The sequence below is a fragment of the Gopherus evgoodei genome, chromosome 3 (genome assembly GCF_007399415.2).
Source record: "Gopherus evgoodei ecotype Sinaloan lineage chromosome 3, rGopEvg1_v1.p, whole genome shotgun sequence".
NCBI classification, from domain to species: domain Eukaryota; kingdom Metazoa; phylum Chordata; order Testudines; family Testudinidae; genus Gopherus; species Gopherus evgoodei.
The window spans coordinates 9699-37240 of NC_044324.1; the positions used below are offsets into that span (position 1 = coordinate 9699).

At 58.4% G+C, this 27542-nt stretch overlaps 1 pseudogene; it reads left to right on the forward strand.

The window, feature by feature from the left end:
* The first annotated feature begins 250 nt into the window (after window positions 1–250).
* LOC115647691 lies at window positions 251–15663 on the forward strand (annotated as a pseudogene).
* Window positions 15664–27542: the final 11879 nt, after the last annotated feature.

A 27542-nucleotide genomic window follows, 5' to 3' on the forward strand; every position in this document is an offset into this window, starting at 1 on the left:
TAGGGCGCGAAACTTCCTTGCACCGGCCCTGGCTGCAGGTGCCCAGTGTGGTGCCCGGGGAGGGAGCGGGCCCTGATGGCGGCTGCCTGGGATCGCTGCTCAGCCAGCTGTTCCCTGGGCACTGCTCAGAGCCCACTTAGTTCAGCAGCAAGGCCAATGCCAGGTCCCGTCTGTGGCTGAGCATGGACACTTGTGTGCCAGCGAGAGACGTGGCTGGGCCCGGAGACTGTCCCGGGCACATGGTCACATGCCCTGCTCCAGGTGGGGAGGGAGCCCAGAGCCAGAGGGGTGAAAACCAGCCCACCTCCCGATGGCATCATGCTGGGCCCTGAGTCCCCAGGGGCTGGGCATGGGCTGGGCCCTTCGGGCAGCAGGGATGGGCCTCGGCTGGTGCTGACAACTCCCCTCCCCCTTTTGCAGTCGGTGCAGGCTCTGATCAGTGACTTCCAGGGCACCCCCACCAACAAGGCAGCTCACGTCTTCTTCATCAGCCGTGAGTATCAGGGGGCAGCGGATCCCCCAGCTGGGAGCCTGGCCAGCGACACACTGGGAGTGGGGTGGGGTCTCTCTCTGCCAGCAGGCCAGTGCCCCAGCAGGCCAGACCGAATGACCCCACCTATCCCTTTCCCCCCTTTTCCCCCATGGGCCTGCCTCCAGCCAACACGGCTCACAGCGTGCGCCCAGAAAGGCGGCCCCTGGCTACCATTCCCAGCATGCATTGCTCCATCTGTCCCAACTGGGGTGGGGGCATGGGACACCACCAGAAAACCCAGTGTGTCAGGGTCACATCTGCTTCTCCCCATTACAGCGCAGGGGGAGCCCAAGTCCCCGTTGCTCCTTGTGCATCATCCGGAGTTGTACAGTCTGGTCACTTCCCCCTGTGGAGTGGTTGAGGGCAGGGTGTGAGATGGGGCTGCATAGGAGAGATTGTGCCCCCCCCCCATTGCTGATGCTGCAGAAGGCGAGAACCCGGCGTGACTCTGGTTCATGGGGGGCTGGACTCATCGTTGACTCCTGTGTGTCCCCGCTGGCTTGCCCAGGTTCCCCACAGGTGTGCAGCACTACGCCCCTGCTGTGCCCATCCTGGCCCTGTCTGTGGGGGCTGGCGCTGTGCTGGGGCTCCTGAGCCCTGTACCTGTCACCCCCACCCACTGCCTTTGCCTTGCAGCCTGTCCTGAGCCTCTGTTCAAGGAGCTGAGGAAGTCACGGATCACCAAGGCCATCAAAACCCTCAAGATCAACATGGCCTTCCTGCCCTACGAGAGCCAGGTGAGGGGTGGCTGGGCTTTGGAGGAGCAGGGCCGTGGGGTGGATGGTGACGTATGACACCCCGCCCTTAGTGTTCAACGTGGCTGTGGGGGTGGAACCTTTCCCTTCTAGGGCGCTAGATTTGATGCCAGCACAGGGCAGCAGGGACTAGCCGGCTGCTCACACCCTGTGAGATGTGGAATCGCTGGCTTAGATGTATGGGGGAGGAGGACCCTATCTCCCTGGCTTTTTCAGCTGTTACTGATGGTTTATACCAGGTCTGCAAGACAGCCCGATACTCCACATGCCTGCCCTTTGCCCAACCACCTCATCCCCTCCTTGTGTCGTCAGTGGATTTCCCCCCTCATGCCCCTGAGGGGAGGGCTGTGTTGTCAGTCCCAAATGCATTGATGGGGAAACTGAGGCACAGAGCAACATGAACCTGGTCTACACACACAAGCTTTATTGGTATGGGTTTTTTTCGGGGACATGAGAGAAAAAATCCCCCCTGTAACTGCTGCAGCTGTGGTGGCAGAGCCCCTGGGTAGATGCTGGTATGCTGGCAAAGCAGTCCTTTCGCCACTATAGCTTATTTCTCGTGGGGTACTGGTGCCAGCTGTGCCAGGAGAAGCTCTGGCTGGTATAAGCTGAGTGTCCGTCAGGAGGCTTTGCTGGCTCACCCGTCCCATTGCGCCAGCAAACCTTTCATGGGCCGTGTAGACGAGCGGACTCACCCCTGCGGCGCCTCCTGCTGCTTGTCCTCCGGAATTCAGTCCGCTACAGGCCAATATCATTTTATTAGTGTCCAAGTACGTTTGCCCCAATGGCTCGTTCTGTTTGGCCAGTGAAATAAGTGACAGCAGCAGGCGCGCGTTGATGCCGGGTTTGCCTGTGGCTACCCAGGGGCTTTCACCAGACTAGAAGCGTGGCCAAGCCCCCTCCCCCAGCGTTGACTTCTCCAGAGCAGAGACATACCCCGAGGGCACCTGGGAGTCTGCAGCTCAGTAAGGACCTGAAGCAGGGGAGTCTTCATCCCAGGCTGATGCATGAATCTCTGGGCCGCTGTCCCTCTACCACAACAGGAGTGGCTCTGGCAAAGGGGTCTCTCTCACTAGGGGCTCGCTATGGCTCTGCCAGGCTGGCCTGGTCCAACAGCACATCGTGGGGGCGTGGTATGGGGCACAGCTGGCCTGGCTGCCAGCAGTTGGCACCAGGGTCTAATCTCTGCTCCCCTCGCCCCCTAGGTGTACTCTCTGGACGGGCCACAGACCTTCCACAAATAGTTCAGCCCCTACCGCTTCTGGGAAAAGAACAAGGAGCTGGAGATGATGGCAGAGCAGATTGCCACGTTGTGTGAAACCCTGGAGGAGTATCCAGCCATCTGCTACCGGAAGTGAGTGTGCCGGGGGAAGGGGTGTGACGAAGTGGGAATGTTCTTAATGTTTTCTTTGAATACTGCGTGGGTGCCTGTGACGCAGCAGGGAGAGGGGAGTATTGACCTGGGAAGGTTGCAGGGGAGTTTTGCTGGGACTGTCTGCATTGGGGATGGGAGACTTTCCTTGAGGCCAGATACCTGAGCGTGTAACATGAGAACCAGGAGGGGGGTTGGAGCCAGGTGACACCTTTGCCCAGGAAATGGACAAAGGCTGGGGGAGGAGCGGCGGGAGGGGGGGGTGAGGCTGGGTGAGACGGCTGGAGGGAGTTTCAATTTGGAGCTGGCTGAGAAAATGGAGGGGAGCCTAGCTGGGGCCCTGGCTTCCCTGGCGCCCCCAAGATGGACCTGACTGAGGGGGTCCTGTTGTCTGTATCTGCAAGACCTGTCTTGGACTGTGTTCTTGTCATCTAAACAAACCTTCTGTTTTACTGGCTGGCTGAGAGTCATGGTGAGTTGCAGGAGGCCGGGGGTGCAGGGCCTTGTGTCCCCCACACTGTGACAAGGGGTACCCAGCCATCTGCTTCAGGAAGTGAGTGTGCCTGGGGGAAGGGGTACTCAGCTATCCCCTAGAGGAAGTGAGTGTGCCCAGAGGGAGAAGGGTACCTGGTCATCTCCTACAGGAAGTGCGTGTGCCTTTGCAGGCGGAGAGGCTTCTGACCCATAGGGTTTGTCTTTGCTGCAGGGACCATGATGATAACTTCCACCTGGCACACGCTGTGCTGGCTAAACTCAAGGCGTTCAAGGTACATGAGCCCAGCATGGGAGAGGTGAGTGAGCTGTGCCAGCCATGCCCTCGCCATGGGACAGAACTGAGGGGGGAGCACATGAGAAGTAGAAGGAAGGAGAAGTGATTTCAAACCTGTCTGGAGATCCTGGCAGGGTCTAGACCCCCTTGGAGATCCTGAGGGGTTGGCAGAACAATAGCATTCCCTGTGTGGGGACTAATGGCCTCAGCCCTTCTCTAACACTGGCTGTGGGCAGATCTCAAAGTGCTCTACAAAAGCCAGTGTCAGGGAAACTGAGGCACCGCCTGGGGAAGTGTGTGCCCAGCACAATGTCTCTGTTTATAAACAAGGCAGTTTGATCACAGAACTAAGCTTTGCACATGGAGTTTCTTCCACACCTGGACACTTCTGTCTGTGTGTGTGCTCCTACACCCATCCCCATGCTATCGGAACCTCACTAATGAATTCAGCCTCCCAGGGGAGGCAGGCTGGCCTGTGTTACAGATGGGAAACTGAGGCATGCAGGGAGTCTGTCAGAGCAGGACTAGAACCCAGCTCTTCTAAGCCTTAGCCACAAGTCAGCCCTGGCCTGTGGGCTCCCCCCAGCTTCTGCCGTTCCCGTCCCACCCCCAGCAGAGGGGAGCTGCAAACCCACCCTGCCCTGGATTCTCGCACAGGAAACCCAGAGGCTCCTGTCCCCCTAGGAGAAGCAAAGTGATGTAAAATCCAAGGCCTGCCCAGATCTCTCCCTCCTGTTGCTTCTGCTCTTGCTTCCAGCCTTTGCAGAGCTGCTGGGAGACTGTGCACCTGTGACCAACTGGGAATGTTTGTAATATCTTTTATGAAGCCAATGCGTGCCTCAGTTTCCCCTATATGTTGCATGGCTTCTCTGGCAGGGCATGGGGGGAAGGACTCTCAGGGAAGGTAAGAATCATGGTGTGTGTGGGGGTATCACCTCCCAGTCTTGGTGAAATGAAAAGAATCCAATCCAGATCAGCCTGGGAGCCAGAAAGACTGTGCCGGCTCCAACGGCTTCTGGCTGGATGTTCCCAACCATCTACACAGAGAAGGGATTGACAGCATGCTTGTTAACCACCGGAGCTACTTGCTGCAGCAGAGCTGGCTCCAGCCTGCAGCCCCTGTCTAATCTGTGCTATTCTCAGGAGCTGAGTGGCACTCCATGCACACCCTGCTGCTCTTACTCCTGTGAGCCCCACCAGGGATATTCCTGAGGCTCTTGCCAAGCCTCCCTTTCACAGGTGTACGCACTATTCCCATGTTACCTGGGGGAAACTGAGGCATGGAGCAGCGTGCCAGGAGTAGGTGGCAGAGGCAGGAATAGGAATCAGGAGTCCTGACTGCCCAGCCCCCTTCAATAGAATCCAGACAACACGCCCACTGCAGGGCCGGGAGCGCTGATTCAAGCCCCTGCTTCATGCAGCACAATCCCAGCTGGCCAGTCCAATGTGCACCCACCTTGGCAGCTGGCGCAGAATCCCAGGGTCTCTTGTAGCATGGCCTCTAGCAGTCAGGTCTCCAAAGTCACCCAGCCCACTGTCACAGCACCCTAGGGCCTTGTCTGCACTAGTCCCTCTTGCCTTGATGTTTCTCAGCTGCCAGTAGCTGGCACAGGCAGTGCACTAACCGCCCCTCTGCTCTGGGCAAGGTGGGGTGACCCAATGGTTATGCCAGCCACCATCTGCAGTCAGGGATCCCTCCAGCAGAGTTGAATTGGCAAAGGTGTGAGCCGAGTCCGAGGGGGAGGGAGGGGCGGGTGCTGAGCATAGCAACCCACCCGTGCTGGGTAGGGCTGGAGAGGAATGATGGCACCAGCTCTGGGTTCATGTCCCTGCTCTGCAACAGACTCTCTGTGTGACCTTGGGTGAGTCACACAACTTCTCTGGGCCTCCATCCCCCTCTGCAATGGGGTGACAGCCCTGCCCAGCCCCACATGCATTGAGAGGGGAGGATGCAGCAATGATAGTGCTACAGTGGTGGGGGCCAGATACTCCTCCAAGAGAGGCGCTCCCCCCTCAGCCTCAACTAGGGCGCCCAGAGAGCAAGTGTGAAAAATCAGGGCGGGGTGGGGGGTAATAGGAGCCTACATATGAAAAAGACCCCAAAATCAGGACTGTCCCTATAAAATCGGGACATCTGGTCACTCTAGCCTCAACCCATTTACCCAGAGACTGTGGAGACCTGCCAGCGAGTGGATGGTGACTGGTCCGAGGTTCTGCTTCCAAATGTGGCGGAAAATGGGGCCATGTACTGAGGTGGGTCAGTTAGGGCAGCATGAGGGGCTGTACGTCTCCGCCCCTCCTCCCCCGACTGTCTGTGCTACCCAGCGAAGAGCAGATGCAGCCCCTTGCCGAGGTGCTCCTGGGTGGGCTTGTTTTCCACTGGGGCTGCTGGAACTGGTTTCAGAACCCTCTGCCATGGGAGCGCAGGGCTGGTCTCCTATCGCCACCTCCGGTGCCAAGAGGGCAGTGCATGCTGATCAGGCAGGGAGCAGGGGCTAGGTCAGCCCGCCCATGATGTGGGTCTGAGACGCTGACCATTTAAGTGATCTCTGTCTAGCTGGATGCTGGGAGGCCACCCAGGCTGGGAGTGGGGAGCTAGAGCCTCACATGGGGTCCCAGCTCAGATACAAGGTGGGGCATTGGGATAATGTCCCATTGTCCCCATCTGGGACCTTGTATCAGAGTCTCTGGACCTGGTGTTTATTAACGATAGACTGACCAGGGCCTTCTGGTGTAGTTCCCCCTGCCCCCACGCAGCATATGGGGCAGGGGGCAGTCGGTGGGCTGCCTTGAAAGGGGCATGCTCCCGTTGGTGGAGAGGCATGAGTAGAGAGCATGCTTGGGGGAGGAGGGCATTGCTATTTGTACAAGAGGCAGGTGGCCTGTCCCTGCAGGGTGCATTGCAGCACAGCTGGGTGGGGAGCTCTCCCTGCCAGTCAGGGCGGGACCCCAGGGCACATCCCAGCTAGCTTGGGCGGTGTCTCTTGGCTTCCCCCTGAGGTTGGGGGCTGGGCCACAGAGAGGGCTGGTGGTGAAGTTTCAGGCCACCAGGGCCCATTGGATTGTGCCGTGTGAGCCAGGCCAGGACCCCTCTGCCGGAGCAATGGGTGACGGGTCTCTCTCTCCTTTGCCCCAGGGCCCTGACAAAGCCCACTCTCAGCTGCTGATCGTGGACCGGAGCTTCGACCTGGTGTTCCCACTGCTGCAGAAGCTCACCTACCAGGCCATGGCCTACGACCTGCTCAGCATTGAGAACGACACCTACAAGTAGGGCCTGGCTGCCAGCAGGGGCGCCCCGCACTCCTCCTCAGGCGGGCTGGGGGGTGTGTGACCCAGGCACCTGTGCTGCTCTGCAGCCCCCACACTTGGGGTAGGGGTGCCGCAGCCTGACCCTGTCTCCCCTCCCTCGCAGGTACGAGACGATGGGGACCAGTGACTCGCAGGAGAAAGAGGCGCTGCTGGATGAAGACGACAAACTCTGGGTGCAGCTACGCCACATGCACATCGCTGACGTCTCCAAGTGAGCACGCTCAGCCTCGCCCCTGATGCGTCCCTCCATGCCCCACCCATCCCTCGGACACTCCCCACCTTGCCCCACCCACAGCCAGAACCCATCTCTCCCTGCCCCCGGACACACCACTCCATGCCCACCCCTGAGCGCTCCCTTCCAGAGCCACTGTCTTCATCTCCTCTCGGGGATCCCGCTGGACACTGTCTTCCCCCGATCCCAGGATATCCCCATGCACCTCACAGCCCCCTTGAGGGAGTCCTTCACCGACCTCCTGCTGGGCCTGCTCCTGCCCCCAGACCCACTCAGCAAGGCGTCAGGAGCCCCCAGAGGTGCACTGAACTCTCTGCCTTGGGGTAACTTGGGAAGAGCCCCCCACACTCCCCCGGCCCCATCTGAGGCTCTCGAGGCAAAAAACCCTGGTGCCCATGGGGTGGGGGCTCTATCCCTGTAGCATAGGACATGGTGCCCCTATCTTGAAGGCAGTGCCTGGCTCCAGTGTGACCCCTCTCTCTGCTGCAGGAAGGTGACGGAGCTGCTGTGCACCTTCTCTGAGAGCAAGAAGCTGACCACGGACAAGGTGCGGCAGGGGCTGCGGGGGGAGTGATTGGGGAGTCCGGGACGGGGGGATCCATCCCACTGCCACTGATGGGGAGGGGAGGCTGCTCTGCTGCCCCAGGAGGCTTTGGCGAAGGGGGGGGGGTATCCCATTGCTCCAGAGTTTGCTTGTAAAGGGCTAAGAAGTGTATGTGGAGCCCTTTGCCCCCCAGCCAGAGCTCTGCAACTCCCAACTATGTGGGAGGGCAGAGGCCCATGGGGCGGGGTAAGACAGCAGGATCAGGGCCACACAGGGAGAGCTGCAGGGAGCCAACGCTGGCATCTCCCCAGCCTGCTGCCGCTTTACACTTCAGGGGCGCTCGGGTTGTGGGGCTCCTATCTCATTCCAGCTGGCCTGGGAAAAGCAGGTCTAACCCAAGCCACAGCCACGTGTGGCCTGAGTGACCCACCCTGGCGCAGGGAAGGCCTCTGCCCTGCAGGGGGTCCCATGCGTTGGGAGGGGCCGGGATCTCACCACCGCCTCCCTCCAGGCCAACACTGAGGACCTGTCCCAGATGCTGAAGAAGATGCCCCAGTACCTGAAAGAGCTGAACAAGGTAACGGGGCTGGAGCTGTTAGTGGGCGGGGGGTAGGGCATTCAGTGGGGTGATGGGGGGGCAGGGTGTCTCTGGGGCTGGTGGGGGACAGTAGGGACTCTCTGGGGGACAGGGCACTCTGGAGCACTCCACTTTACTGCCTAATGAGAGCTGCTGACCTGTCCCGCTGGGCAGAGCCATTTTCCTCCCAGGTGCTGTGTGGCACCATGGGCAGCAGCCTGCCCGTCAGTGCCCAGAGCTGCCCCGTTAGCCCCAGCAATGGCAGTCCTTGGGTAACGCCAGTGCCTTGCTGCTGCAGCTCTCGGGAGAGGGCCTTGGTGGGCTTCCAAACCAGCCCATTGGAGCCACTCCTAGTGCCACTGGGCAATGTGCCAACAGAAAGCTCCTGGCCACTGGCACAGGTACCCCGACACCTGTTGGGCTCCAAGCCCCCAGCCTCGTGGTGGCTAATAGAGAAACCGAGGGCTGCTTTGGAAGCTGCTTCCTCCTCCTGATCCTCCCCTCCAGCTGCCCCGCTCCACCCCAGAGGTGGCTACACATCAGTGCTGGGCAAAACACTCCCTATATACTAGTCTTATACAGCTGGTTGGGGCTGCCCCTGTGGCTGAGGTGCCCTCCTTGGGGGTTGTGGGCTGCAGGTGCTCTGGACCAGCCAGCGATGCGGTAAACTCCCCCATGCCCTGGTCTCTCCCCGCAGTACTCCACGCATCTGAACCTGGCCGAGCACTGCATGCGGCACTTCAAAGGATCGGTGGAGAAGCTGTGCGGCGTGGAGCAGGTGGGTCTGTGGGCAGAGCCTGTCTGGGAGGCAGAGTCTGGCTCATGGACTCAGCCTGGAGAGAGGGGCCTCAGACCCACAGGCTCGCTGGAGCCAGGGCCAGCCCTCCCCCTGCAGCACCAGGGGTGCAGAAGGGGGACATGGGGCTCGGGTTACTCCCTGGAGGCCCATTGCTCACCCCAGGTGGAGCTGACCCCAGGGAGGGGGCACAGGGGGGTAGGCGAGCTGTGAGTCATGGGGCCGTAATGTCTCCCATCCTGCTGCAGGGGCAGGAGGAAGCGGAGTGGCCTGACCTGGGCCTTGTGTGTTTGCCCCCTTCGTCCCCCAGGACCTGGCCATGGGGATGGACGTGGACAGGGAGAAGATCAAGGACCCCATGAAAATCATCATACCCATCCTGCTGGACCCCAGCGTGCAGGCCTATGACAAGCTCCGCATCATCCTGCTCTACATCTTGAAGAACGGTAACGCCACAGCCTGCAGGGGACAGCACTGGGGGGCCTGCTGCTGCAGGGGGTACCCTTGGAGGCGGTACCCAGGCCTGTGGGGCTGGGGGGGAATAGCACTGCTTAGACTGGCACGCCCCCCCAGCCATGCAGGGCGCCTCCCAGCCAACCGCTTCCCGGGGCCTGTGTCCAGCAAGGCTCTACGGCCCTGTCTCCCCTCTGCCCAACTCCCGGTGCCTGCGAGCCGGACAGTGCGGCCTTTGCTCCCTGCTGCTGCCTTCCCAGCAGTGTCCCCCCTCCACTCTCCCCCCAGCCCGTTCTCTGCTGGGAGGGGAAATGGAGACACACACCTGGAGCGGCCCCCGGCCCGTTCTCTGCAGGGAGGGGAAATGGAGACACACACCTGGAGCGGCCCCCGGCCCGTTCTCTGCAGGGAGGGGAAATGGAGACACACACCCGGAGCGGCCCCCCCGGCACATTCTCTGCAGGGAGAGGGAAATGGAGACACACACCCGGAGCGGCCCCCCCGGCCCGTTCTCTGCAGGGAGGGGAAATGGAGACACACACCCGGAGCGGCCCCCCCGGCCCATTCTCTGCAGGGAGGGGAAATGGAGACACACACCCGGAGCGGCCCCCCCGGCCCGTTCTCTGCAGGGAGGGGGAACATTCTTCCCTTCCTGCAGGCTGTTCAGACATCATGTTCTGCCTCTGAGCCCCCTGCGACCAGTTCCCTGCCCACCCCTTGTGTCCTCCCTGGACCAGCTCCCTGCTTCTTGCTGCATCCAGCCCCTTCCCCCAGCTCACCAGGGCCTGGGGAACCTCCCTGACCCTGACACTTGGCACAGTCCCTCTTCCCCCATCGGTTCCTGCCCCATGCTGGCTCGGTGGGGCAGGGCCCTGCTCCGGGGCCCTTCCTGTAACCCTGCTCAGGCACTGCCCCCGCGCCCATTGCCCAGGCCAGGTGCCCTGATGTGGCTCCTCTGGCTGCCCAGTTTCCTGGCCAGGGGGCGTGTGGAGTTGCCAGGCCTCCCCCTCTGCACTAAGCAGCAGTACATGGTTTAGGGGGACTTCCCTTCCCTCCAGCTCAAGGCCTCACAGCCTTAAAGAGCCAGGCCTCGGCTCTGACACTGCACCTGACTGGCCGCAGGAGGGGGAGCCCAGACTGGGGCAGGGGGGGCTCCCACTGCACTGCCGGGGGGAGCTAGAGAGACCCCTGCCCCCAGGGCCCGAGAGAACCTGTGCAGGCAGGAGCAGCAAGAACCTGAATTCAATCACTAACTGCATGGGGTCCAGTGGGTTAGAGTGGGTGGTGCTGGGAGCCAGGACTCCTGGGTTCTACCCCCAGCTCTGAGAGGGGAGTGGGGTCTAGTGGGCTAGAGTGGATGGTTCTGGGAGCCAGGACTCCTGGGTTCTACCCCCAGCTCTGAGTTGGGTGGGAACAGCAGGATCTCAGGATTTGATCTTGGAATTAGGACTGCCATAGACTGAATGAGCCTGGGCTGTGGGTGTGTCCCAGCGAGGCTAGCACTGACCTGTCTCTCCCCCATGCAGGTGTGAGCTCGGAGACCCTCTGCAAGATGATCCAGCATGCCAACATCCAGCAGCGAGCAACATCATCCACAACATGGCGCTCCTGGGCACCTCCCTCATGCTTGGGGTAAGGGACTGGGGCTAGGGGCCGGTAGCTGTACCCATGCCAGGGGACAGATCTGTGCTGCACAGGGGAGTCCAGGCCATCCTGGGGATGTGCCCCTATGGCAGTGACCTATTCCCAGCACAGAGGTGGCCTCTGTCCCTGTACAGTGGGGTGATGCCCTCCCCATATGAGGGGGACCCCCCCCGAGTTACTCCCCATCTGGGGTGACCTCTTCTGCCCCTGCAGAGGACCCTGGGGGTCAGGACCTCAGATCGCCAGGGAGCTGGAGCTGGTGACCACTGCATGGAATGGCCATGCGTTGAACTGGTGGAATCGGCTCAGTCTCTCTCCCCTCCTCTCTCTCTTGCTCAGTGATCCATTCTGTTCTTTTCTCTGCTTCTCCCCTGCCAGCCCGGCTGGAGCGACTCAGGTAGGCCGCGCTCTCCCTCCATTCCCATCCCACACACTCTCCCTGCTGCCTCTCACCCTCTCTCCCTTCCTTCCCCAGAGCGAGCAGCTGCAACCCGAGAGGAAGGTGCTGCCGGAGTCCACCTACCAACTCTCCAGCTGGACCCCCAGGCTCAAGGACATCATGGAGGTACCCGGCCATCTGCTTCCTGGCCTTGGGGTGGAGGTCACACCTGGCAGGCTGGGCCCAAGGGGGAGGGGTTGGTTTGGGGTCAACCATGTGTAGAGCCCTGCATATCCGCCCACCATTTCTGCAGATAGTGGATCGGCTGCAGATACAACCAGGTCAGTCTCTACTCCCCAGCAGCGCCTGGCACGCGGTGTCCGGTTCATGCAGCCCGGGGGGCTCAGCGCGCTCGGGGCCGCCAGCCAGCAGCCAGTGGCTGTCCAGCACCCATTTGCCCCACTGCACTGCTTCCTGTTCTGCAGGTCGAGCTGCACCAGCATCCTCACCAGCTCCTGGGCTGCAGGATTTGGGATTGGAGCAGGCAGGGCCTTGGCACCAAGGGTGACCAGATGTCCCGATTTTATAGGGACAGTCACGATATTCAGGACTTTTTCTTATGTGGGAACCTATTACTCCCCACACTCTGTCCCGATTTTTCATACTTGCTGTCTGGTCACCATACCAGCGCCTCACCCCTCCACCCGACTGTGATGCAATATGCTCTGCTGCTGTCGTGTACCATCGCTCGTGACCTCCCAGGAACATCACTTGATAAGACACCCCTTCCCACCAGCCCCCACCCCCTCCACGCTGCCCGTTCTGGAGACCCCGCCTCTGCGCTGCCCGTTCTCCAGAGCCCGCTCCCACATTGCTCCTTCTTGAGACCCACCGCCATGCTACCCCTTCTCCTCAAGACCCTGCCCCCTCCACACTGCCCCTTAATCCCAGTCCCCACCCTCGCGCTGCCTCTTCCCTGCAAGATCCCTCCCCATCCCCCCACTAGCCCTTGTGAGCGCTTCCTGCTGCTGGTGAGGATGTGGATACAGGTAAAAGACGGCTAGTGCAGTGGTCTCCAAAGTGGGGAGCGCAAGAGGATCCTTGGGGGTGCGCGGCAGGAGGAGCGCTTCGGGTGGGAGTCCACACGGCTTTTTTTTTTTTTTGCTTTGGCAAAAATGGTGGAGCCAGCGCGGCAGGGGGTGCGTGCTCAAAAATTGTTTACTGATGTAGGGGTGTGCGATCAAAAAAATTTGGAGACCACTGGGCTAGTGGCTCGTGGGCTGATGCACATCCATATTTTTGTATCTGCACAAGGCTCCAGCCATGTGAGGGGTCATCAGAGAGCCCTCTCCTGCTGCCATCCTTAGGGGTCTTAAATCATAGACATGAGTGCAGGGGAGTTGTCTTACCCGGTGCTGAGATGCTGCCACCTCTGGGGTGGGGCACGGGCGGTTCATACAGGGATCCCTCACCAGGACTGAATTCTTCCTGAGGAGTGGCAGGCAGCTATTAACGGCCGCACAGCAGCAATGCCTGAGTCTAGGGCAGGAGATGATCAGTGTGTGGGGCTGGAAGTGCAGGGGTCCAGGCAGCACACTGTCATGACTGGCACTGGAATCTGAATGACCAGCAGGGTCCTTGGCTAACCTCCAGTGAGGTGCAGCTGTTTGTCGTTCATCTGAAGGACAAACTCCTGCAGCATAGTCCTGGTCACTGACTGACTGGGGAGAGCGCCCCCTGCAGAGCCCCCCCCCTTTCCTCGAGGGGGTGAGGGGAGCACATTTAGTTGCCTTCAGCCTACTGGCTTGGGGATCCTCCAGGCCAGGGATTAACCCCCTGGCCCAAGCTCCTGTCTGGTAGATCACAGGGGGGAGGCTCCGAGGCCCCTGCTCCAGCGCTGTGATGGTTCGTCTTGTGGGATTTTGGGGCAAGCAGGTGTGGTAGCCTCAATCCCGTACCTAATCCAATCAGGGGCACTGTCCGTCGTGTCCCCCCCCCCCCCCCCGCGCCAGCCACAGCTCGTCAGGCCTTAAGCTTCCGTACAAGTCAACGCAGCGGATTTATGTAAAAGCCCCTATTATGTGGCATTCGGCTATACCATAGCCTGGGTCCCCTGCCTGGCTGGGACACAACCCATGGGGCAAGAAGCAGGGCCTGGATCTGCCTGCAGCAGGGAAAGGGCACTGAGGGCAGCCTCCCCCCCCCCCAAGTTAGGGGCCCTGGATCCAGCTGCAGGAGGTCTCTGCCCTCCCCATAATGATGGAGGGGTGGGGAGTTCACAGCAGGGCACTGAGCAGCTGAGGGGGATGTGGGGAGATGGGGGGGCATCACTGGAGGAGTCAGTGTGCTTTTTGCTGGCTCCCCATGCGCCACCCCAGAAAGGGGGCCCCAGGCTGCTCCCCCCAGGGACTGTCAATCATTCAGCCCTTGCCCCCCAATGGGGCCTGGCTTGGCCACCAGGTCCAAGGTTCCTGCTGCTTGGCCCCTGCTGACCTGTCCTCCCCTCTACCCTCCCCCACAGGACATCATTGAGGACAGACTGGACAGGGAGTTGTGGCCCTTCGTCTCAGACCCGGTCCCTTCCACCAGCTCCCAGGCTGCTGTCAGGTAAGGCTGAGCCTGGCTGGGCTGTGGGGAGCAGAGCCCTGACATCCCCTTCCCTCCGCCCAGGGTGTAGGAGCCTCTGTGCCTGGGAGTGCGTGGCCAGGACCCCGCCCTCTACAGGGGAGGGGGTGCCCAAGAGACTGGAGCCCTGAACCCTTCTCACCATGTCTCCCGCCCCCCAGCAGTCCCTCAGCACACCAGGGCCCAGGGTGGAGGGAAGGGACTGGCCGGGCTATAGACAGCACCCCCAGCCCAGGCAGGTGCCACCCTCCCCTACTCCCTCTTGCCTGCTTTGGGGCTCCTGTCCCACTGCTTTGGGCAGGGCCTGCCCCCAGCCTCCTCCAGGCCCTGCCCTTCCATCTGGCATCCCTCATCGAGCCCCTGGTATCCACACTGCCCCTCTCTCCCTCAGTGCCTGCTTCAGGCAGTGCCCAGCCCTCCGCCTGGCATTCCCTCAGCGAGCCCCTGGTATCCACACTGCCCCTCTCTCCCCCAGTGCCTGCTTCAGGCAGTGCCCAGCCCTCCGCCTGGCATTCCCTCAGCGAGCCCCTGGTATCCACACTGCCCCTCTCTCCCCCAGTGCCTGCTTCAGGCAGTGCCCACCCCTCCGCCTGGCATTCCCTCAGCGAGCCCCTGGTATCCACACTGCCCCTCTCTCCCCCAGTGCCTGCTTCAGGCAGTGCCCACCCCTCCGCCTGGCATTCCCTCATCGAGCCCCTGGTATCCACACTGCCCCTCTCTCCCCCAGTGCCTGCTTCAGGCAGTGCCCACCCCTCCGCCTGGCATTCCCTCAGCGAGCCCCTGGTATCCACACTGCCCCTTTCTCCCCCAGTGCCTGCTTCGGGCATTGGCACAAGAACAAGCCAGCGGCCGAATACCGGACAGGCCCACGCCTCCTCATCTACGTGCTGGGTGGGGTGTCCATGTCTGATATGTGCTGCGCCTACGAAGTGACCCAGGCCAGCGAGGGCAAGTGGGAGGTGGTGATCGGTGAATGGGGCGAATCCTGGAGGGAGGGCGGCTGGAATGCCCAGGTCAGGGACAGTCAGGACCCTCTGGGAGGGGAAGACCCTAGCACTGCCTGCCCAGCACCCACAGGGCATCCATGCCACTCTCTGTCTTCCCACACCCAAGGGGGCCTGGGAACAGATGTGCTTGCCCTACCCCCCTGCAGCCCCACATGACCTGTATCTAGCCACCAGATCTCCTGGCCTTTGGCTCCCCAGGGCTCTCCTTGCCCTGGGACCATGTGTGGGGGCCAAGTCAGACACCCCCAGTAACACCCATGCGGATATGGCTCACCCCCTGCACACACCCCTCGGAGACCCAAGGGTGAGGAACGCTGTCAGCGCGTGGATTCTTGCCTGGCCATGCAGGGTACAGCAGAACGAGGGGTGCAGTGCCAGGCTGCGGGGGGCAGGAGACAGTCCCCCTCTGCACTAGAGCAGGGTCCAACTGCAGGGATGGGGGAGATAGTGATGCCAACCTCATGCCTCCCCCACTGTGCCCACCTCTGCCAACCACCTCTCTCCCCGCCAGGTTCCAGTCACATCCTGACACCCAAGCGCTTCCTGGATGACGTCCAAACCCTCCACCAGCTGCCCCCCAAGGAGGCCTAGAAGCAGCCCCCTCCTCCCAGAGACTCTGCCCCCCACAGCTCACTGCCCCCAGCTCCACCTGCTTTTCACAACAAGGCATCTCCCCCTCTACTCCTGGCTGCGGTGTCAGTTTTGGGGGGAGGGACAGGAGAGGGGCTGGGACCCCCAGGTGCTTGGCTGTTAGGGCAGGGGGCAGGCCAGGCTCCCTGCCTCTGGCACAGCATCTAGAGTTGTGGCCCTCTGTGCCCCATGGCCACCCTGCCTCCAATGGGGTAAGGGGACAGTCAGGCGCTGTTATCTACCAGCTGTGGCCATTCCAATCTCCCCTGCCTGGGACCCAAAGTACAGCCCCTCCCCCTCCCTCTCCTGTCACCCCTTTGTCAGCCATGGGGGGCGCACAGAGGTTGCTACCAGCATCTGACTTTGAGGGGGGATGTGATCCAGCCACTGAGCCCCAGGCTGTGTCTGTCCAGTCTGCAAAGAGTTAAAGAGAACCCCCCACTTCTGCCCCCATATCATTCCCCTTGGGGAGCTGGCCCAGGCCTGGCTCCCTGCACCCCTCCCATCACAGCCTGGCACCCTGGCCTCTCAGCCCTGTCCCCCAGTGGGGACCTCGGCTCCAGAAGCGAGGAGGGGTCCTAGGAGGGGTTGCAGTCAAAGTGCCCAAGTAAGTGGGGGTGGAGCCAGGACTGCATAGGAGGCGCGTCCAGGGTTGGTCCGCAGCAGGGCAGAGCCGGGCTGCACCTAGGGCCCCGCAGGACTCACGCTGGGCTTGTTGCCCCAACGGGCCTGGATCACATGCCCCTGCCCAGTGGCGGACACCTCCTCAGTGCCTTTCCCTGGGTATCAGAGCCCCCCCTGGGCCCCTGGAGCCCCAGCTCCCTATGAGGCAGCCAGCTCCAGGCCCCTTGGGTCTGATCAAGCCCTGAGCCAAGCCTCACCCCCTGCATCCCACAGGCCCTAGTGGTCCCCTGCCTCTTGCCCGCCGGCTGGGTTGTGCTAGGGCAAGTGCTGGCAGGCGTGACGCCAGGTAAAGGCAGTGACCTCCTTTACTGGGAGTGACCTCTGGGGGGGGAGAGTTTGTGTGTTTGCAGCTCTGATGCCCCCCCCCCCCCGCCCATTATCACTCAGTCAGTGCTGGCCCTGTGGGCGTGTGCCTGGGCCAATGAGCTGCGATGCCAAAGGCTGGTCGAGGTCTCTGCTGCTGTTCACAGGCAGGGGAAGGGAGGGACAGGGCAGGGCGTGTGGCTGAGGGCCCAGGGAGCAGGATCTCCCCAGCTCCCCCTCCAGCCCCACTGCAGGTCCCAGGCGTCCTGGCTCTAAGTCACGCAGCCAGCGCTGCCTCCCCGCACCCGGGAGCAGGGTGGGGCAGTGGCTGCTCCTTTCACTGTTGGACCAGGGTCTGGGGGCAGCTCTGCTCTGGCCTGTGGATGCCCCTTGCTGATGCAGTGCTGGCTCACCCAGCCGTGCCCCCACAGTTCCCCATGTCTCGCTGCCCCAACTCCCTTGTTCTGCCACTCTGGTCCGTGTGCCAGAGGGACCATCAGGGAGCCCCAGGAGTCCCCCCAAGCCAGCTATAGGGTCCCTATCAAGTGTGGGGTTGGGGCAGAAACTGAGCGACCACCAGGGCCCAGCCCCCAGGCTGGCCCCCACAGGGAACCATACCCACCCAGCCCCAGCCCCTCCTGTAATCAGCGCTGGAACCCAGCCCCCTGCATCGCAGCCCCTGCTCTAACCACTAGCCCCTACTTCCCGCTCAGATCTGGGACAGAACACCTGCTCCTTGCTCCCCCTCTAGGGGCCGGCCTTTGCCCCAACCCCCACCTCCTCCATCCTCCTGTTCCTCGAGCTGCCCCAGGGTCCCGCCACCCTGGCTGCTGCTGGCCCCCAGCCCTTGGGGCCCTGTTCCTGCGCTGGCACCTGCATTGTGTGAGCAGCTGCTGTAGGCTCGTCCCACCAGCCAGGCCAGGCCTCCTCTCTGGCACCCTCTAGCCTGTGTCAGCAGCTGGGGTGCAGTGGCTGTGTCCCTCCACCACACACACCCACCCACCCCCGTTGCAGGGTGAAAGGAGACAAGGAGGGGCTGAGAGAGAGCCCCATTCTCCTATCCTTCCCGCACCCTGGTCCTCCAGCTCAGCTCGGAGACTCACTCTGCCTCTGTAGTCACTGAGCATAGGGGCTAGTGCCATCAGCAACCCAACCCTACCCCCACCAGCTGGAGACAGTGAGAGACCAGTGCCAGGTCAAGGACCTGCCCCAGGTCCAGAGGGATAGGGGGGATCAGGGCCCAGACCAGGGGTGACCGCAGCAAGGGATCAGACCCATCACTCATTAGGGTTGGGAGTTGTCTAACTTCTCTCGAACTGCTCATGGGCCATGGCCCCTCCTGCCCTCTCCCAGCCCACTCCCAGTGCCCTTAGCACCCAGGGGGCACTCAGCAAGCAACACATGGTCGCGCACCCCACAACGTGGGAGGGAGGCTCCAGGCCTGTGAGCCGTGCTGTGCCAAGGACCAAACCCACCTTACCCCGGTCCTGGGAGATTTTGGTGATGCACAGAGTCACTGAGTGGCTTTTGTTCCCTGTGCCAGGCCAGCGTGTGGGGGAGGGCAGCATTGCTATTGCAGGTAGCTGGGGAGGGCGGGAGCTGGAGGGCACTGACTTGGCCATGCAGCCATGGGTTGGGCCCTGGGCTGGGCCAGGTTTGGCACAGGGATGGGCTGGCTGGGCGCGTCCTGTTTGTGAGCATCTGGGCCTGGCCTAGGCCATGTTTGGCTAGCACCCCTTCAAGCCCAGTGCCCCTGGCTGGTTCATGGGAGAGGGCAGGGCAGGGCAGGGGAGGGCAGGCGGCTGCTCTGACTGGGAGAGAGGCAGAGGGAGAAAAATGACAGAATCATAGAATATCATCTAGTCCAACTCACTGCTCAAAGCAGGACCAATCCAACTAGATCATCCCAGCCAGGGCTTTGTCAAGCCTGACCTTAAAAACCTCTAAGGAAGGAGATTCCACCACCTGCCTAGGTAACCCATTCCAGTGCTTCACCACCCACCTAGAGAAAAAGTTTTTCCTAATATCCAACCTAAACCTCTCCCACTGCAACTTGAGACCATTGCTCCTTGTTCTGTCATCTGGTACCACTGAGAACAGTCTAGATCCATCCCTTTTGAAACCCCCTTTTCAGATAGTTGAAAGCAGCTATCAAATCCCCCCTCATTCTTCTCTTTTGCAGACTAAACAATCCCGGTTCCCTCAGCCTCTCCTCATAAGTCATGTGCCTCTGCCCTCTAATCATTTTTGTTGCCCTCTGCTGGACTCTTTCCAATTTTTCCACATCCTCCTTCTAGTGCAGGGCCCAAAACTGGACACAGTCCTCCAGATGAGACCTCACCATCGTCTAGATGTTGAGTAGAGGGGATCTGCTGGCAATGCCCTACTTATAGAACCCAAAATGCTGTTAGCCTGACCTCAATAACAGGCACCCAGAGTGGGAGTGACTCACATTGATTTGGGGACAGAACTGGGCATGGAACCCAGGGGTCCTGTCTCCAAGCCCCTGATCTTACCCCTAGACCCTACTCCCCTCCCAGAGCTCAGCACAGAACCTAGGAGTCCTGCTTCCCAGCCTCCCTGCTCTGCCCATCCTTCTCTCCTCTCACATTGCTGCTAATTGCACATGCAGCCTGCTGGGGAATGTACCCCACGGGGAATAGGTCAGTCCCTTCAAGCCCAGCAGGCCCTGTGTCCCCTGCCCCCTGGGCCAGCTCCTCTCTCCCTGCCGGGCAAATGAGCACTGCCAGTGCTGCATGCCTGCTGTGGACAGGGTAAGAGACCCTGGTACCTCCAATCCGCTGCTCGGGCCCAGCCCAATCTGCTCAGTTGCGGAGCTTTCCGTCCCTGATCCCAGTGGGAACTTTTCAGCCGCAATTAACAGCCATTTGGATAATTGCTGCACGGTTGCCAGGTGGGTGGGCGGCAGACTGGGGACGCAGAATTAAAATGCTCCTGCAGAGACATCTGCCCAACTGGCTAGTTTATGAGGGTGGGGAATGGGACACGGCCCCAATCTGCCACCAGTCTAGATGGAAGTGTGGTGGAAGGTGGGCAGAGCCTGCCCACAGGATGAGAGGAAGGGGGACACCAACACATAGAAGTCCGACTTGGAGATCTTGAGGAATGTGCAGTCACAGTTGGCCTTGATGGTGAAGATCAGGGACTCCCCGGTCAGCACAGCCAGCTGGCCCACCATCTCGCCGGGCTGCGTCAGGAAGAGGCACACATCCTCCGCCTTGTCGATCATGCGCTGGTAGGTGTAGGCAGCCCCACAGCACAAAGTAAAGGCTGATGTCCTGTTGGGGGGTGAGGCAGAAGCTAGCGAGGAACGTCAGCCCCAGCACCAGGGTGAGGGGCAGGCCTGCCCCCAAGGTGCGCAACCACAGATAGGCTGCCAGGAGACCTGGGGGATAGCCTACAGCTCCAGCTAAGCCTGAACTCTCTGGAGCACCCCACTAACCTCAGCAGAGCCACAGCCCAGCATAAATACCCCCAGTTCCATGGCAACCAACCCTTTCCCTGTTCCAGCTGTGCAGTGGTTTAATGTTTCCTAGGCCTCAGTCCCAGCCCCCCAGGGGGGGAAGAGAAGGGGGGGCTGCCATCCCACCTGCCCAATAGGCCTGCAGCCCTGAAGGGGGCACGCACAGGTAACGCAATGGGCTAACAAGGCACAGAGGGAAGGGATGGGGTGCTCAGGGCAGAGCACTTGGGGGCAGCAGCCTCTGGATCCGTTTGATAGGAGCTGCAGGGAAGGCTCTCACACCGCATGGGGAGAGGACAAAGGGGGACTGGAGGAATGGGACTCCAGTCCACCACATTCATAAACACTGACTCTGGGTACTCCGGGGTTGGAGCACCCACAGGGAAAAATTAGTGGATGCTCTGCACCCACCGGCAGCCAAGCTTCCCCCCCCGAACTTACCTGACCTCCACCTCTGCCTCTTTCCTGAGAGTGCCACATCCCCGCTCCTCTGCCCACCTCCCAGCGCTTGCCAGCGTAACAAGCTCCAGGAGGGAAGGGAGGAGCGGGAACGCAGCACACTCAAGGGAGGAAGTGGAGGTTGTCAAGGGATTTGGGGAAGGGGTTGGAGTAAGGACAGGGAGGGGGCAGAGTTAAAGTGGGGACTTTAGGGCAGGGGTTCAAAAGGGGCAGGGCAGGGGTGGAGTCAGGGCAGGGCCGGGTGCAGAGGGGGGCAGCACCCACCGGCGCCAGCAGAAGTCAGCACCTGTGGCCACAGTGCCATTGACCTCCGCAGGGAGGGTCTCGGCGTGAGAGGCTGAGGAAGCAGCAAGGCCCTGTGATGCTGGCAGACCAGGAGCCAGGCCAAGCCTCCAGGCCTCACTGAACACTGACAAATGCAGAGCTGGGAACCAGGCTGGCTCACCAGCGCGTTCCTGTTATACCAATATAATAAAAACCAGCAGGATCTTAAGAAGAGGGATAAGGCAAAGATGCCACATGTATTGTAAATATAATAATAAAGAAAAGATAAAAGCAAACAATGTTGTTTAACTACTTATTCGTATCACTACTTATTCCTTTTACACACACACCGCTCATTCATTCATTCATTCACACAATCATTCATTCAGGTTCTGTATAGGTGTTATAGTTACCAGCCTAGAAGTTGCTCATGCCAAGTTACTGGCCAGGTATCTTGGTCATGAGGATGGAGCCGAGTCTGTGTCAGATGCACCTGATGCTTCTGGAGTTTGGCAGCAGAACCAGAGACTCAAAGTTCTCAGTTTTTAGAGTCCATTTTTATAGGATTTCATTCCTATGTTAGTCTGTGGGAACCGTTTCACATTCCTGGTGGCTCCACACTGTCTAAAGTGGCACATTCCTTCCAGGTGTTTGGAGCGGATCCCAATTTACCCTCCAGGGGTTGTCTGGTGGTCCACTTGACACATTCTTCGGCCCACGAATCCTTTCTAGGCTGGCACCTCCCTAACCATTCACGTACATCAAGCATTTATCAACATACATTCCATATCTTAGGCAGAGTCAACTAACGGCTTAAGGTTCACAGCAGGGGTGGTAACAGTGTCCACTTCAAGAACAAAGTCAATTAATTTGTTTGTAAGTTTTACATAGTAATAGAGTATCTTTCACAGAACAGATACAATCAATGTTTTCTGCAGACAGGAGCTTACAAGTTTTAACATAAGAATTTAGAAGATTTTTGTACTTGGTGAACCTGGGGGGTCACTGTCACTTGGGGGAATCACTGTTAGTACCTTTTTTAATAACCCTACATTCCCACTGTTAGAACAGATGTGAAGTTGATGTGAATGTGTTTGGTGTTTAGAAATGCTGAAATGCTTGTCAGATGCTGATCTCACTTATTACATCACCGGAGCCTCGTGGTGTAGTTACATCAGGCATTTGCATTGTAAACTGTTACGGAGTCCCCAGATGATGCTCTGGAACTGCTCCCCTCAAAACCAGTCAGGACTTTGGGGAGCCTCCTCTTCCATGGAGCAGACTGTCTTTAGGACAAGAAGCGCACACGGCTTTACCTCCTGGGTCTCTCCTTGGAGCATTCAGCATCCTCTGCCCCTCCTTGCGCTTCCCACAGCGAGTCCCTCCTCCCCCCCAGGCGAGGTCCTGGGGAAGCCGCAGGGTCCTGCACCCTCACTTCGCTTTGCAGTCAGACGTGACTCTCAGCCAGCCAGTAAAACAGAGGTTTATTTAGATGACAGGAACACCGTCCAAAACAGGTCTTGCCAATACAGACAACAGGACCCCCTTTAGTTAGGTCCATTTGGGGCCCCCAGGGAGGCCACAGCCCTGTTGGGAAACCCAAGCCCCGTCGAGGTGCCCCTCTCCATTTCCCCAAATATCAGGACTGTCCCTATAAAATTGGGACATCTGGTCAGCTGAATCCCTCTGCCCCAAATGTTCCTTGCCATCAATTTGGACAGCCTTAACATGCTCCATATCTGGTTCTGCAGAGGCTAATCTCACAGAACCAATATAATAAGCTTCCAATTGCTGGAGGAGGGGGGGACAATTCTGTGTTGAGGACAGCAGAACTAACATGAGCTATTGGTTGCCTACTTCCTCCTAGCACAAGGCATTTATTCCTCAGCTGATCAGTGGAATTAGACTGATAGCACCTTTTGGGCTCTTCTACTTTTACAGGAGATTGGGGACAGGAGGTACCAGTAGAGGAATGTGTTTTGGTAAGAAACTGTTCAGGCTCCCAGCTCCCTTCTCTCTTCCCAGGGGCAAAATGGGATCCTCCTTTCCCACCAGTTTTAAACCCCTTTTTCTGTGGCCTGGCCTCAACAGACACCTGAGTCTGTTCAAAGGCATCAGGAAGAGACACCATCTCATCCACAGACTTTACATCTTTGTCCCATTGACACTGCTTTACATCAGCCTTACGCGTGCCTAGGAAATGCTCTTGAGAAACATGATCCAGCATTCCCTCAAAGCTTGTAACTCCTTTGCCCCTTGCCAATTTTCCCAACAAATCTTGCATTTGGTTTCCATATTCCCCATCACTCATACCACGAGAATCCTAAATTTAACTTTATATGTTTCAGGTGTCATCTGAAAACTTCACAAAACAGTATCTTTACATTTATAGTAGCCTAAAGCATCTTCAATAGGCATTCCACTGAATACATTTTGAGCTTTGCCAGTTAATTTTGCAGTCGGGGTAGGAACTCTCTTATCAGGGATTTCACATATTACACGCAGCCTTTCGAAGGTAGTGAGATATTCAGCAATATCATCGTCCTCATGGTATGCAGGACATGTGTTCTCATTTGTGGATTTTTGGAGTGATGGGACTCACTTGGGTCAGGGGGTTCTGGACGCTGCAAGCTTATAGGAGTTCATCAATTTAACAAAGAAATTGATATGTACCAGGCTTGTTCTTCCAAGGCGAGTTCTAGACACACTGCAAACCAAATGCACTGCTTCAGGTAGAACAAACAGATTTATTAAACTATAAAGCTAGATTTAAGCGATTCTAAAAGTTAAAGCATAACAATGTCAGATTTGGTCAAATGAAATAAAAGTAAAAATGCATCCTAAGCTGATTTTAACACTTCAATGTCCTTACAAACTTAGGGCTTGTCTACATCACAAAGTTGCAGCGCTGGTGAGGGAGTTACAGCGCTGCAACTTAGGAGGTGTACACATCTGCAGGGCACCACCAGCGCTGCAACTCCCTGTTTGCAGTGCTGGCCGTACTCCCGTTTTGTCTCGGGTGTAGAGGATCCAGCGCTGGTGATCCAGCGCTCGTAATCAAGTATAGACACTTACCAGCGCTTTTCTTGACCTCTGTGGAATAAGCAGGTATCCCAGCATACCTGAGGAAGCCTCTGGTAATCAAGCTGGTCTCCTTCCCCGGCTTGCTCTCACGTTCCCCGAACCCCGAGCAAGCAGGTCTCCTTCCCTGAGGTTTGCTGGGTGGTTCCGGGAACGCGAGAGCAAACTGCGGCGAAGCTGGTCTCCTTTCCCGGTTTGCTCTCTCATTCCCCGAACCCCCGAGCAAGCAGGTCTCCTTCCCTGCGGTTTGCAGGGTGGTTCGGGGAACGCGAGAGCAAACCGCAGCGAAGCTGGTCTCCTTTCCCGGTTTGCTCTCTCGTTCCCCGAACCCCGAGCAAGCAGGTCTCCTTCCCTGTGGTTTGCAGGGTGGTTTGGGGAACGCGAGAGCAAACCGCAGCGAAGCTGGTCTCCTTTCCCGGTTTGCTCTCTCGTTCCCCGAACCCCCGAGCAAGCAGGTCTCCTTCCCTGCGGTTTGCAGGGTGGTTCGGGGAACGCGAGAGTAAACCGCAGCGAAGCTGGTCTCCTTTCCCGGTTTGCTCTCGCGTTCCCGGAACCCCCCTTGAAGCCACCCAACAGCGCTGCAGTGTGGCCACATCTAACACCACTTGCAGCGCTGGTTGCTGTAAGTGTGGCCACTCTGCAGCGCTGGCCCTATACAGCTGTACTAATACAGCTGTAACAACCAGCGCTGCAAAATTTTAGATGTAGACATGAGTTTAGATGCTTCTCACCATAGGCTGGCTGGTTACTTTTCATTCAGCCTCTCCTCTTTGATCAACTCTTCAGTCGCTTGATGGCGGCGGTGTCTGTAGATGTTGGTGGAAGAGAGAGTATGGCAAAATGTGTCTCCCTTTTATCATGTCCTTTCTTTCCTCTTGGCTTCCCCTGCCCCCCACCTCCAGTGTCAGGTGAGCATTGCACCATCGCAATCCCAAACTGCACAAAGGAAGGGGGTGACTCCCTGCAGGGTCTAACAGATTTTGTTGCTGCCTGAGCCAGTGTCCATTGTCCCTATGAAGTTGGGCTGAGTTTGTCCCATCCATGTCCTGAGGAGGTGTGAACTGCCTCCCCGTTCTTGGAGAGTTTTTGCATGGGCTTGTTTTAAGCCATGAGGATACGTTTTCAGCCTCAGAACTATATACCTGAAATTATAACCTCAATAGAACGTCACTATAACCACCATTCTCAGTGCATTATGAGCCTTCCAAAGACACCTGACATGACAAACTCTGCACAGGATACCACACAAGGTGAACATAGGGCTGCAGGGTGTTCCCCTGGGGTACAGAGCATCACAGACAGCTACAACAGTGCCACGCAAATGCCCGTTTTCACTTTCAGGTAACACTGTATTAAAGAAGTGGGCAGCATTATCTCCTGTACATGTAAACAAACTGCTTTCTCTCAGCGATTGGCTGAGCAAGCAGTAGGACTGAGTGGACTTGTAGGGGCTAAAGTTTTTCATTGTTTTGGAGTGCAGTTATGCAAGAAAAAAAAAACCCACTACATTGGTAAGTTGCACTTTCATGATAAAGAGATTGCAGTATAGTACCTATAGGAATTGAAAAATACTATTTTTTCCAATTGTTTTTACAGCGCAAATATTTGTAATAAAAAAAATAGAGCGCTGTTTACTGTGTATTATGTTGTAATTGATATATTTGAAAGTATAGGAAAACATGCAAAATATTTAACAAACAATAGAATGCCAATTGAAATGCAACAGTGCACTTAATTGCAATTAATTGTTTTGAATTAATTGTGGGAGTTAACTGCAATTAACCAAGAGCCCTAATTTAAATAAATGTTGAAAAATTAAGGAGGGTGCAGAAAAGGGCTACAGAAATGGTTCATGGGGTGGAGAATGCCTTCAATGCCTTCCAGTGCGACCCAGGGAGCTCAGGCTGTTCAGCTTATCAACACGATTGAGAGGTCTCCGAGAACCTCCCTTGGGAGAAACAGTGGGATCTAAAACGCTCTTCAGTCTAGAGGAGAAAGTTAGAGCAAGAAGCTGTAGCTGAAGGTGAAAGCGGACAAACATTCAAATTAGAAACCAGGCACATTTGTCCATGGTGGTGATGGTTAACCCTTGGAATAAACTCCTAGGGGAAGGGGATGGATTCTCCTTCCCTGAGGCTGGCTCTTCAAATCCAGGCTGGAGGCCTTTTGGAAGATGCTTTAGTCGAACAGTTTACTAGGCTTGATATGGGGGTAATAGCGTGTGTTGGTGCCTCAGTGTCCCCATGGCAGTTCTGAAGTATCTGGCAGAGCAAAGGGCCAGTGCACCTAAATGCCTGGCACTCTGTCTCCTAGCAACTGATGGCCTGGGCCCCTCCTCTGCAAAGGCGCCAGCTGAAGGTGTTGGAGACAAAGGGATCAGGTGACCTCCTGGCCCGGGAAAGGGGCTGAGCAGAGAGGAGGGGCTGGAAGGGGTTGTTAGTCTGGAGCTGGCTGAGGGCAGACGTGGGAGTCTGGCTCACTGCCCCCCAGAATGGACCCAGCCGAGGGGTCCGGTTCTCTGTACCTACAAGCTCTGTTTTAGACCCTGTTCCTGTCATCGAATAAACCTCTGTTTTACTGGCTGGCTAAGAGTCATGTCTGACTGCGAAGTGGGGGTGCAGGACCCGGTGGCTTCCCCAGGACCCCGCTGGGGTGGACTCGCTGTGGGAAGCGCACGGAGGGGCTTATGCTGAATGCTCCAAGGAGAGACCCAGGAGGTGAAGACGTGTGAGCTTCTTGCCCTGAACAAGTCTGCTCCAAGGGAGAGGAGGCTCCCCAAAGTCCTGACTGGCTTGGTGGGGAGCAGTTCCAGAGCATCGCCCGGTGACTCCGTGACAACTGGTGGCAGCGGCGGGACGTACTGCACCCCGTGAATGGCGCTGCTTGCGGTAAGTGACTGGGGAGCAGTAAAACAAAGGGGGATAATGAGGACCAGGCGTGCTGAAGGCTCAGAGAGGGATGGTTTCAGGAGGCAGTTAACCTCTGGGAGGGTGTGACCAGCGAGAAGGACTGTTGGAGTAACGGGGTCCCCCTGAGGACTGCAGCGAGCAGTCTCAGGGGCGGAGGAGCTTGCCGCTTGACCTTGGGAGAGAGAAGGATCTTTGCAGTAGCAGGGTTCCCCTGGGGATTGCAGGAGCAGTCCCAGGGGCGGAGGAGTCTGCAGCTCGACCCTGGCAAAGAGGTGGTGATCACGAGAAGGGCTGGCACACCCGGGGTTCTTCCTGGAAACCATGGGGGAGCCAAGAGCACACAGGCCTGTGAGTCCAGAGCCACTTGGGAACGGTGAAGTGATGGCCTATCACCATCTCCTTGAGAAGGACCTTGTGATCTTGTGCACAAAGAGAGGGTTACGCATGGGGACGTTCATCAAGGCACAGTTAATTGTGCAGTTGGAGGAGAAGGACCACTCTGAGGAGCAGATTCCTGGCCCAGATGGGGCTACAAGAGGATCTGAGAGCAGCTGGAGCATCAGCCAGGCATCCCCGGGAGTCTGGTCCCCAACCAGACGAGGGTCTTCATGATTGGGTTCCCTATCGGGATCGGAGACGGATGGGATTGGAGCAGAGCCCAAGAGAGCGACAGGACCGTGAGAGAAAGCAAGAGCCCGAGGAAAAGCTGCAGGAGAAGCAGCAGCAGCGTGGAC